At 48.5% G+C, this 12,008-nt stretch overlaps 1 non-coding gene across 1 annotated transcript; it reads left to right on the forward strand.

Annotated features, from left to right (window-relative positions):
• The first annotated feature begins 444 nt into the window (after window positions 1-444).
• On the forward strand, window positions 445-742 carry LOC149332257 (signal recognition particle RNA). Its single transcript, XR_016285389.1, has one exon.
• The last annotated feature ends 11,266 nt before the right edge of the window (window positions 743-12,008 follow it).

Below are 12,008 nucleotides of genomic sequence, written 5' to 3' on the forward strand. Positions count from 1 at the left end.
GTTCCTCATCTTCCTTGCGTCCTGTTTACTTGTAATATTAATTTCGCATCATAGTGAGCAACCTAGCTCGAATAACACTCTGCTGAACTTGCGATAAGCACTAAATAAGCGAGCATGACATTTGGGAACAATATCTGCGACGCTGATCTGCCTAACCATGGCTTCCAAGACGTGTATCCGCAACGTGTAAATCTCGGAGTCCACACAGTAAGATTCCAAGAATCTGTGCAGAGTTCCCCAGAGGGAGCGCGCATCAACTGCTACATTGCACGGAATTTGCATACCACACGTGTTGGCATATCCAGAAATCGCGATCGCACTTTCACCGCACAGAAACTGCTGTTGATGCTGAGATCACTTGAATTTTTGAAGCAGTAAGAAAGTAGTGAGAACATAGCATCGCATCTGGTAGAAATAAAACCCCGCAATTTTAAGGCCGCCTTCGCCGGCGGTTGTGGCGTGCCTCTGTAATCCAGCTACTTGGAGGCCGGCGCTAGAGGACGGGTTGAGGCTGGGAGCCCTTCCCCATGTTGGCCCATGTTGATCGGGTGTCCGCGATAAGCTGGGCGCCGATATGGCGACCCCAGGGGAACCCGGGGTGGCCAGGTCGCCTAAGGAGGAGTGAACCGGCCCAGGGCGGAAACGCAGCAGGCAAAATCTCCCGCGCTGAGCAGTAGTGGGATGGCACCTGTGAATGGGCGGCATGGGGTAGCCCGGTCAATAGACTCGGACCTAGCGCCTTTTTTTAAGCATGAAATGCTTTTTTGCTTTAAGGATTTTGTTGATTCATGTTTGCACCTGTGATAATATGCAGATGGAAGTCAACACCTCACCTGCCTTGCGGGACGTTGGTTCGAAATCACTTGAGTGCTATATTTTTTTCTCTGCTTGATTTCTTTTTTTCATTTACCTCACTTATTGCAACCATAACCTAACCTAACCTAACCTAACCTAACCTAACCTAACCTAACCTAACCTAACCCAACCCAACCCAACCCAACCCAACCCAACCCAACCCAACCCCGTCTGGAAGACGAAGTAACGAGCGATAGCTGTTTGGTTTGCTAGAATTCACCATATTGGACAGTGACGTCATCATTGGCACGCGGCAGGTGGTTGTTTCTACAATGCTATTGTAGATGGCGCTACAAGTCTCAAGTCTCAATGCGAGATGTGCTGCTTTCTAGTTGCTGCCACCGATGGCGCTGGGATCTCAGGGTGGTAGCAGACCCCACGAAATCTCGGAACGTGATGAGTAAGAGCTAACGCTCCTAAAACATTATGCCACGTCGATTAGTTGTGGTGTAAACGCATTTTATGACCATTGTCTGATTGTCAAGCACGAAGAAATGCGACAGAACGCTGAGTTTATTTCTGAACGCATACACACAAAAAAAAATTTGCTGGCAGTTTAGCATTGCTAAGCACGTAATATTGAGCGAAAACAGGTTTTTGCAGGTGGACACCAACGCAACGTAGTAAATGAAAGCGAGATTTAGGTGTCCACTCACCCAGGCAGCCAGTTGTGCGCCTGTCCTTTCGTCAAAATCAACGGACTCTGCAACGTTGTCAGCGTCAATGCCAATGGACCCAATGAATTATCTGTTCTCGCTTCGGCGAGCGCGGCTTCGGCCGCTTATCTTTTTTCAGCAGCGTCTGCTCCGGCGGACGCAGTTGTTGCTGCGACGCGCGTCTTTTTCTTTCCTTTTTCTCCTTCCTCTGATCTTTTTAACTCTCCTCTATCTGCACGTGGCAGCGGTGGTGGCTTGGCTCGAACCAGTAGGCAGGCCCGTGCAATTTCCTTTTCATCCTTCTCTCAGTCACAGCAACAACAACGGCGGCGGCCAACTTGTTTAGTTTGGTTTGGTTTTTGACGAAAGGAAATGGCGCAGTAACTGTCACATATTGGTGAACACCTGAACTATGCCGTAAGGGAGGGATAAAGGAGGGAGAGAAAGAAGAAAGGAAGGAATATTGAAAATTGAAAATTGGTTTTTGAGGAAAGGAAATGGCGCAGTATATCTCTCTCATATCGCTGGACATCTGAACGGCGCTTTAAGAGAGTTGATTGATGAGCAACTTTATTTCCATCAGAAAAGATGTTGCTTCCTGCCCCCGGCACGCAGGCCTGGGAGACGGGGAGTTACGCGTCCGCGGTTAGAAGCTGGCTGGCAGTTCTTGACTGGTAGCGGCTTCTTCCGCCAGATGGATGGTGGTGCGCTGGAGCTCAGGGTCCGGGCTTCTTTGCAGGGTCTCCCAGGCTTCTCTGCTATCTAAGGGTTAAAGGAGGAATTGAGAGAACATATGTCACGTGACTGCCGCACCTCCACCGCTCCTCCACTTGAAGGTCAAATTGCGGCGCCGATGACCATGGCTTGACTACACCAGTAAAGCTCTCACTTAAAAAAAAAAGTGCTTCATATACATAGCCATTTCCGCCAATTACGTACAGCCGGCCAAATCTTTGGCTGGCGTGCGTGACGGCCGCGTTTTCTGTGCTCCTGCAGCTTATGACGGAGCAAGCTTGCGAAAATATCAAATTTAAGCACAGGCTCACTAAGCCCGTGCTTAATATTGAGCTTTCCGCAAGTTTGCTTCATCCCAAAGCGCCGGAGCACAAAAAAAGCGGCCGTCGCGCACGCCAGCTAAAGATTGGGCCAGTTGTACATGCACAACACGCATACTCTGCAAGCTCACTGCGTCCTCTAGGTTGGCACCATCGAGACAAACTCGATTACCAATTTACAGTAAACAGAGAAAGAAGAAAAAGGAACGAAATATAGAACACTAGGAGAAGAAACTTGTCCTACTGCTGACCGCATGCGCAGTCTGACATTGCCCCATGTCGTTAACAAACTGGAGCCAAGATTAAGCGGGCCCGAAAGGCGGTTGGACAAATATTCCGACCTGTCGCCGACGTAAAGCTCATTAGTCGAGTCATTGAAAAGCCATATACTATCCCCGGCCAACATCTGTCTGGGCCGCTCCGGTACATGCGAATAAGTCTTTGCGGGCTTCTCGAATGCGTTCGTTCAACTGCGAGTGCTCACGGCACGAAGCTTACCGAGAAATCCTTTGCCCTCCCTTCCTTGGGGTTTTCTCTGCCCTTTGTTGCATTAATTTACTCCTCGTTACACCGACAGTGCAAGCGGTGTGAGCAAGACGCACAGCTCTGTCCACTGCAGCCCGTCTAAAGACGGTGCTAAGGTTTGTTTGGCAGTGCGGCCGCAAAGTACGCGGTGCAGAACGCTTTGCAAAGTTCCTTGGCGGTAAAGCTACGCGCTCTAGTGAAGAAAGAGAGGGGGGAGGGGGGAGAAACGTCTTCGCGACGTTCCCCGGCCCTCGACTGCGAGAGTAATTAGGGATAATTAAGTGGCGTTAATCGGCGGATGTCGAGGAGCGTCGTTAAATAAATTCTCATCAGGGACCGGCCGACCCGAACTAGACCTCCTCCTTAGCCAACCGCGCGGTCCCACGCTTCAGCGGCCCGGGAACTTCTCCGCTCTCCTTCAGTGAGGCGCTGTAGCGCTGCTTACGCGGGATCTTGGTCGCGAACTTACCCGCCGGGAGAGTTCATTTGTGTCCCCGTGCATCTCCAGGGAGCTGAGGAACGCGAGGTCTCCTCCACCTCCGCAGTCACCTTCCCAGCGTGTTGTCTAATGATGTAGCGCGGTAATTTTTTAAGGCACTCCTACCGCGTTTCCTTTGCTGATTCACTCGTTCTTTCTTTCTTTCTTTCTTTCTTTCTTTCTTTCTTTCTTTCTTTCTTTCTTTCTTTCTTTCTTTCTTTCTTTCTTTCTTTCTTTCTTTCTTTCTTTCTTTCTTTCTTCCTTTCTTTCTTTCTTTCTTTCTTTCTTTCTTTCTTTCTTTCTTTCTTCCTTTCTTTCTTTCTTTCTTTCTTTCTTCCTTTCTTTCTTTCTTTCTTTCTTTCTTTCTTTCTTTCTTTCTTTCTTTCTTTTTTTCCTTTCTTTCTTTCTTTCTTTCTTTCTTTCTTTCGTTCTTTCTTTCTTTCCTTCTTTCTTTCTTTCTTTCTCTCCTTCCTTCCTTTCTTTCCTTCTTTCTTTCTTTCTTTCTTTCTCTCTTTCTTCCTTTCTTTCTTTCCTCCTTTCTTTTTGGGTGTAATGCATGGGATACGAACATTACCTTTCGGTTGTGATGCCCTCTGCCTAGGGACATATAGAAAGATAGAAGGAGGGAAAAAATTACTAAAATAGACAGCTCATGAGTGCAAACGTAGAGGGAAGATCAAATTCTGTAAAAAATGCGCGCATAAGAGAGCGTTGTGAAGATTAAGCATAGGGGACAAATTTTGAAAGCTTGCAGGCACTCAGTGCGAAAACCTAATTACACTCTCAGGGTGGTTGCAGCAGAAATGATAGAACGAGGACAATGAGAAGGGCAGACAGACCTGGATAAAGCTACAACAAAACGTTCTTTTTGACGCAGCGTAACAATAGCCACGCACGGCATGCAGGGAAAGAAGGAAATGTGATCATATAACTGTGGGGAATTTAACTGATGCGGGTGACAGGTAGAAATACTGAGAGAGCTGGAAATGAACGTTAAGAGGGCGGTTAACTAAGATGGTCGGCTTATACTTCAAGGTGGTTGCAGCAGAACTGGCAGACAACGAATAAAGACTGGATCGAACAGGCGCGGATGAAGCCACCATCCCAAAACATCACCCAACTAGCTCAGTTAACCACTCTTTTAACACTATAACTAGAACACCGGCCAAAAAAAATTGCAGCTTGTGAGGAAAGTCCATAAAAACTAAGAACTCACTGAAAGCAACACCTCTACAGGGAAATCTTTTCCCTGGCTGCACCACTAACGGTGGATTAGAAAGAAGGTACAGTTAAAAAACAATCAAACGTGTACTGAGACAGTAGTAGGGCTGTTGACTAGGTGGGGAACGCAGAGGATAGGACAGCAAGGACGACTTTTCTGTCGAGAAAAGCGTGAAATATGGTTCGGTCACATTACGGCTGCGCCTGTCCCAGAAAATGTAGCGGCACGGCGGTGCAGGGGATGCCACACGGGGCACGTTCTCGCGCGTGTGTTGTTCTGGCACGAGGACCAGGGCGGAAGAACGGAGTCATTCGTTGTCATTACTGCAACTTCTGGAAGGGAGCGCGGTAACAGTACTAACGGCGAGTGGAAGGCCTCGGTTATCCGAAACATTCCGCTTTCCGGCGATTCGCAGAGTCAGATTAAGAAAAGAAGAAAGAAATAAAAAACAACGAGGAAAAGAGGCCATCAACGTGAAAGTATCACGCGACGTGGAAAACTATCTGCCCTCTCGTCCACTGAGCCTCTCTTTCAGCGTGGTCAATTTGGCGCTATCTCGCCCCTATATCCTTATATGGAGCATCATTTTAACGGGACAGCGTTGAGCAACTCCTGTCGCAGAAAATACAGCGTTTTCGTCCATGTCGTTGACCGTGAACAGAAAGAGGGTACACTTAAGCTCCTCCTTAAGATTATGACGTGATAGCGTAGTGGGTTAAATCTCATTTATGCCGAATGTCATTCTATACTTTACATTCACAGATTCCTCGGAGTCCTGATACCCCTCCTGGCGCAGTGGTGCAGTGGTTAAGCGATGCGCCACTGCCCTGAGATGGCAGGTGCTCCCAGCGGTGGGCCTTGTGCGACCCAGGTTACTCTTTCCGAGCGACCAGTCATGAATCTAACTGCCACCTTCCATGGTGGGCAGTTTGCTCACTATCCGATGGGCAAGTTGTGATGGCGCCGCACGGTCACGTGACCTAGATGGCCCATCTGCCTCCTAGGTTGCACTTTGGACACCATCTGCCAGAGTCATGCTGCACACACGGCGATACCCGCCTTTACTTAGCAGAGTGAAGCTATTGCTTCAGAAATCTGAAAAAATTTTCATACGAGCAACCTATGAGGCAGGTGGACCACCTAGCTCTCATAACTTTGTGGCGTCATCTCAACCTACCCACTGGATTGTGAGCAAACTGCGCCCCGTTGCAGGTGGCAGTTAAATTAATGACTGGTTGTGAGTGGTTGCTCGGGAGGAACAACATGGTTTGCACCATCCCTGCCGGTGGCTGTGTTAGGAACAGCCACTGCGCTGGTAGTGGTACGAGGACTCCCAGGCATCTATGAATGTTGAGCAGAGAATGACCAATTCCGCATACATGGGCAATAACCTATTAATTCTATTGCGTTATAGCGTTAAGGCGAAGCTTAAGTGTCCCGCCCAGTCCTTTTCTTGGTTAAAGCAAGAGCACGTCTCGAGACGTCACAAGAAATAAAAATTAAGCGCCGCAATGATTCATCCAAGACTACGTCGACTTCCTGCAGCCAAAAATTATTCCGATTTATTTTGCTATTACTTGTGCAAGCCAAATTCAGTGGAGGATGTAGGGGAAGATTATGTTTGGGGGGTATGATGAATAAGCAACCAGAATAGAAAGAAGGAATTAGGTCACGAAAATAAAGTGGTTTGCATACAAGCGTTTCATCACTGCACCTCTTACTCGGTTGCCTGGGCAACTGGCGTTGTGTGTGCATAGCTGTTCTCTGTTTATAAACCTCGCTTAAGTAACCAAGCGAGGCTGACTTTCTCTATGGTCGATGAAATACGGCGCTTTCTGATAAACGTTGCCTACAGCATTCTGCGCGCATGAAGCAAGGCGTGTTTGACTTACTGCGTCTTTGGTTCGGCTATTTTTTGCTTGGCTTCTCATGTTCTGAAGCAAAGCTGTTTGTTTTCTTTGTTTTGATCTCCTCTCTCTGTCGTGGAAACGTGAAATTATGCAGAGACGAAGAAAGATAAGAAACAAGTTCTTTTTTTTATAAGCGCGCGTCTTTAAAGCCAGTTCCTCGTCTTCTCGAAAGGCGCCTCGCTGATTTAAGGAATGGCGGGATGCAGAAAGGGAACAAGAAGTGCCCATTCTTCTAAAGTGGCAGCCACTTTGGTTGCTACGACGGCTATTGTAGCGGTGATAAAGCTCCTAAAACACAAACACAAAGTCGTGCACAGGCCTACTATGGCGCCGGAATCGTGGCGCATACGGTTTAATATAAATTTTCAATGAAATATCCCTCTCATAATTCACCATCGGGCAATGAAGGGAACGCTGTTTACAGCCTGCTCCGGCAGTGCCCGCAACTTTAAAAGCGATGACGAAGCGGTCCCGGGGCGAGGCCGTTTTCCGGCCCTTGCTGTATTTTTTTTTTTGCGTCATTTTGACCTTAAGCGCTGCAGTGTTCTTTTTGGATTTGTACTTTTAGTTTGCGCGGGCAATGTTCAAGAACGGCTCACAGCGACTACACAGCATAGGTTGTGATGAATGTTCACATACAATGTTTGCTTTTGTCGTCTTTTTTCATACTTTATGTAAATGTACGACTTGGCCGTTACTATGGCTGCTATTAAGCTTCTTTGAAAAGCAAATAATTCACAGGGGCACCGAATTCTATACGCGTTGGCAGTGCGATAGAATTTGTAGCTGCTGATACTTCTGGCGGAAGTGACGCCACTTTTGGTCTCGTGACGGCATTTCCCTGCAGCCATTGGGAGCGTTCTGGTCTGGTGACGTCTGTTCTCTCCAGCCAATGGACAAAATTTATGATGGACGATGCATTTTGCCCCATGGGGCTTCTAATGCTCTAACATTATAAACCTGTTAACGAAAGGCCTGTAAGAACATAGCTTGCTACATTTCACTCGGCACTGTCAACAGTGGAACACACATCAAGAAGGAATATGTCTGTTCAACACGTTAACATAACTGATAACAAAAGGAAATCAGCGAGGCTTTTCTGACATGTTTTCTGATGTCGCTTAGTTGAAACCTTTGTATTAATGGCAGTTACTCTGCTATATGCTGGATTACTATTAGGGTCATCTAGAGTTACTCTTACATGGACCAATGCAGACGACGGTGCAACTTCGCTCCTCTTCGGCTAGCAATGGTTCCCTGTTATTTCCGTATTAAATGCGCTCTCGAAGTGTCCTCGATGTCAAAAATCCTAGCAATGCGCACGAAATGTGCCGCTCACAATGTAAACCGGTGTTGCCTGTCGTATGCACTGTTAAAGAGACCGAGCGCGCATTGTTATTCAAAAACAGTTGCGCTTTGGCGCCAACGACAGTTCGCCAAAATGGCAATAGAGGGAGGTACGAGACCGGTGAACGGTAATGGCAGACGCGGACGGGACTGTAGGCTAGTTTAAAGGGACACTGAGGAGAGCACTATTAATATATTTTTTATAGCAAAATCCGATAGTTCGGCATGTCATGGCTTTGTTGCTACTTGGCCGGCAGCGAAAAATGCATTTATTTCTAAGAAATTTGGATTCGAAGTTGAAAAGGTTTTTCCCGCCGCTGTGATTCAAACTTGGGATTCGGCTATGACGACAGAGGACTAAGTGACGTGAAACATGACGTGACATGACGTGATGCAGACTCCGTGATTTCTGGGGGCCAGCAGTGCGTAGTGCGGCCTAGCAGCAGCCGAAAAGAAAGCTACCGCCGGCCGCACGTTGAAGGCATCTATCGGCTATTGCGGCCGTCGCTACAGTCGCTTCGCTTACGTTTGCACCGGCGTTTTGCGAGCGTTACGATGGATCTCGTTCTCGAAGTCGTCAACGAAGTTCTCGCAAATAGACACCTTTAGCATACCGTGTACCTTGATACCGCTAGCGGAATACCGGGAGCCCGCCTAACGCCGGCGAGCAGGCGCTGATTGGTCCCGATGCTTCAGGCGAGCGCGTAGCTGCCCGGCACGTGGCGCCATCTGGCGACGTCAAGGAGATTTGCGCATGCATTGGCTGCGCCTCAGTGATTTGTGCTTCTCGTGTCCTAGCGTTGCTAGAACCATTGGTTCTAGCAACACTGTTTTGTTATATGACGTCATGACGCTTGTACTTGCGAGTTTGGCCTGTGGCGGCGATACCTGTATTTTGGTTCTTGCTCTTTTCTACGTTACAAGAGCTTTGTTGTCAGTATGAGTGGCGTTTTTGTAATCAGGAGCTGGTATTCTGTCGATACAAGCCAACTTCAATTTCTCCTCAGTGTCCCTTTAAATGGAGAAACGTGTTTTGTTAGGCTGTCGGGGCATCCACCAGAGCGTTGTGAGAGTATACATTATCACTTATAATTTCTAATTGAATCAGGGTGAATTATTGGCAGTGATTGCTTAGAACGGAGCCACTGCTTCGACGTTGTCCTACGGCCGCGCATATCTGCCCTCGAGCGGTTTACTTCCGGAATGTAAGGATCACGAGCTTATAATAATGGCACACTTATTTTAGACATTCTACCGGCGGTCTATCATCGTCCTTTGCCGTGCACCAGACTTCGTCGTCTCCTGCTCGGCTCTAGGGTCGGTCGGCTGTGCTCTGCTCACTGCTCTTCCCAAGTACGAGGTCTGTTAGAAAAGTATCCGACTTTATTTTTTTCTGCGAGCACCTGATGAATATGAAACAAGCGCGCTTGCACCAGCCGACCTTGAACCTTCGTGTGCATGTACGAATATTTTCGGACCTGCAAGTAGAGTCAGTTGCTGGGACGCAGCGTTTGAGTGAGGCAGTGCGCAGTGCTCTCGTCGGTTTTTTATTACAAGGAAAATGGCGGAGCGACAGGAGCAGTGCTACTGCATCAAATTTTGCCAGAAACGAGATGACAACCAAGTGGAAACTGTTCGGGATATTCAGTGCGGCTTTCGGTGAAGATGCTATGAGCAGCGCACAGAATAAAGAGTGGTTCAATTGGTTTAAAGATGGCCGCACATCGATGGAGAGCGAGCCACGCTCCAGTCGGCCATCCCCATGCCGAAATGACCGGGTCATTGCCGAAGTGAACGCTGCGGTGATGCGGGACCGTCGTGTGACTATCCGAGAAATTGTGGAAGAGGTGGACATCAGCAATTTTTCTGCACATTCCATTATCCCCGAAGATTTGGCCATGGAGAGAGTTGCGGAGAAATTCGTGCCGAAGCTGCTCACGGCGGAGCAAAAGCAGCTTCGTGTTGAAGTCTCGCAGGACATGCTAGATTCCACAAACAGTGACCCCGACTTCATAAACACCATAATCACTGGTGACGAGTCTTGGGTGTACGGGTACGACCCGGAAACCAAATCCCAGTCGTCACAGTGGAAGCATTTCATGTCACCGAGACCAAAGAAGGCCCGCCAAGTGCGCAGCAATGTCAAAGTGATGCTGACAGCTTTCTTTGACTCCCTCTGTGTGGCACACCACGAGTACGCACCCTGCAGGGTCAAACAATGACCAAATAGTACTATAGGGACGTCCTCCTTCGCCTACGTGATGCTGTGCGGCGCAAGAGACCGGAGTTGAGGTCAACAGGAAATTGGCGCATCCATCACGACAATGCTCCTGCACATTCCTCGCACTTGATTCAGACTTTTTTGGCGAAAAACCAGATTCCTGTAGTTCAACAGACTACTTACTCCCCTGATATGCCCCCTGCGAATTCTGGCTGTTTCCCAAAGTCAAGAGGGCATTAAAAGGAGCGCGATTTAAAACAAGAGAGGACATTATGGCTGGAACGACAGCTGAGCTAAACTCCATTCCGAAAGAGGCCTTTTCGGAATGCTACCAACAATGACAGCACCGCTGGGAGAAGTGTGTGGAGTCCCAAGGAGACTACTTTGAAGGTTATTGGGCTTCCAACGCTCCAGTTATGCCAGTTTTTTTTCTTCGGCCAAAGGTCGGATACTTTTCTAACAGACCTCGTACTGTTCTGCCAGTAAGAACGCTCTACCGGCGTCCGGTGACAATATCTTAAGACTGACTTCACTAGCATGGGGAGAGGTGCCAAACATTATTTCGCCTAGCTTAATTTATGCGCTCGGATGTCTATCCGTCTCTGAAACTGGGCTTGTTAGTGTTTAAATTAATTTTTTTTTTATGGCACAGGAAGGAAGGGGACAACGTGAAGTCACCCGTCTCGCCCTGACCGCTGCTGAGGTCCAGGAGATCCCGCTCAACGGCTGAGGGGGAGGACATGTCTGGGACCGAGGAGCGCCTCGGAGCCCCGTCAACCTTTTGACGGGTGGTAATAAACGTTATTTCTCCCTCTCTCTCTTTCGTGGCACCCAGAGACTGATTCTTATTTAAGGCTGATCAGCCTCTTTCAAGAAGTTTCCGCTCGTGGTATGTGTGCCAAATCACTCTCCTCTTTAAAGTGCGCGTCAGTCTCTTTTCCAATGACCCAAGTACATCCAAAAACTCTTTTTCGCAGTTGGCGCTATACATCAAATGGAGAAAAATAAATTGAGGTCACTATTCCCAGCGTTGACGTTCATAGAGACCTGACCTGCTTCCGTCACCCAGTGGTTCGGAAATGAATGAGTATGCAAAACGCGAGGTTGCCTCCGCACTGGGAGGGATCGACCGAGGTCCTTCGCGCGCCGAGCGAAGAGGGAGCCGAAGCGCAAAGACGCACGCGTGATAAATGTCGGCACATCTCGAAGCGACACCAAACTGTCCCCAACGTCCTCCTTTTCGTACACCTCCTCCGAGAGTACGTGTTTGCATGAGGACGACGGCCGAGCGCTCTGACAAAGAATGCTGAACGTACGTGAAAAGAAAAAGCAGCGTTTCTGAAGGGATTGCATGATAGAGGTCTTTTTACGAGCACAGAATGTTTCTGCTGTCACAAACGGCGTCCGCCTACGAACTTTTTGCCGAAACTGGGTGTCAACTGCGCATCGAAACCGAGTTATCTAAGCTGTCTTTACTATACAGCGCAACTGAAGAAACCAGAGAGAAGCGCTGAGCCATGGTCTTGTCACTTGCGTTCTCTTGGAACCGTACAATAGCGACCGTACAGCAGCGGGAAGGGGGGGGGGGGGGGGGGGGCGAGAGAGAGAGATTAAGGCTACAACAAATGCTCGTCGCTCGTGTTTTCGTGGCTTCCTGGTCGCGGGAGGAAGATTGAAGTCGTGAGCGATTAGGAAGGAACGGTGTCTTCCGCTCAAAGTTTTCCAAGATTTGGAGTCGC

Source organism: Amblyomma mixtum, chromosome 8 (assembly GCF_055824585.1).
Source record: "Amblyomma mixtum isolate Tamu chromosome 8, ASM5582458v1, whole genome shotgun sequence".
Lineage (NCBI taxonomy): Eukaryota > Metazoa > Arthropoda > Arachnida > Ixodida > Ixodidae > Amblyomma > Amblyomma mixtum.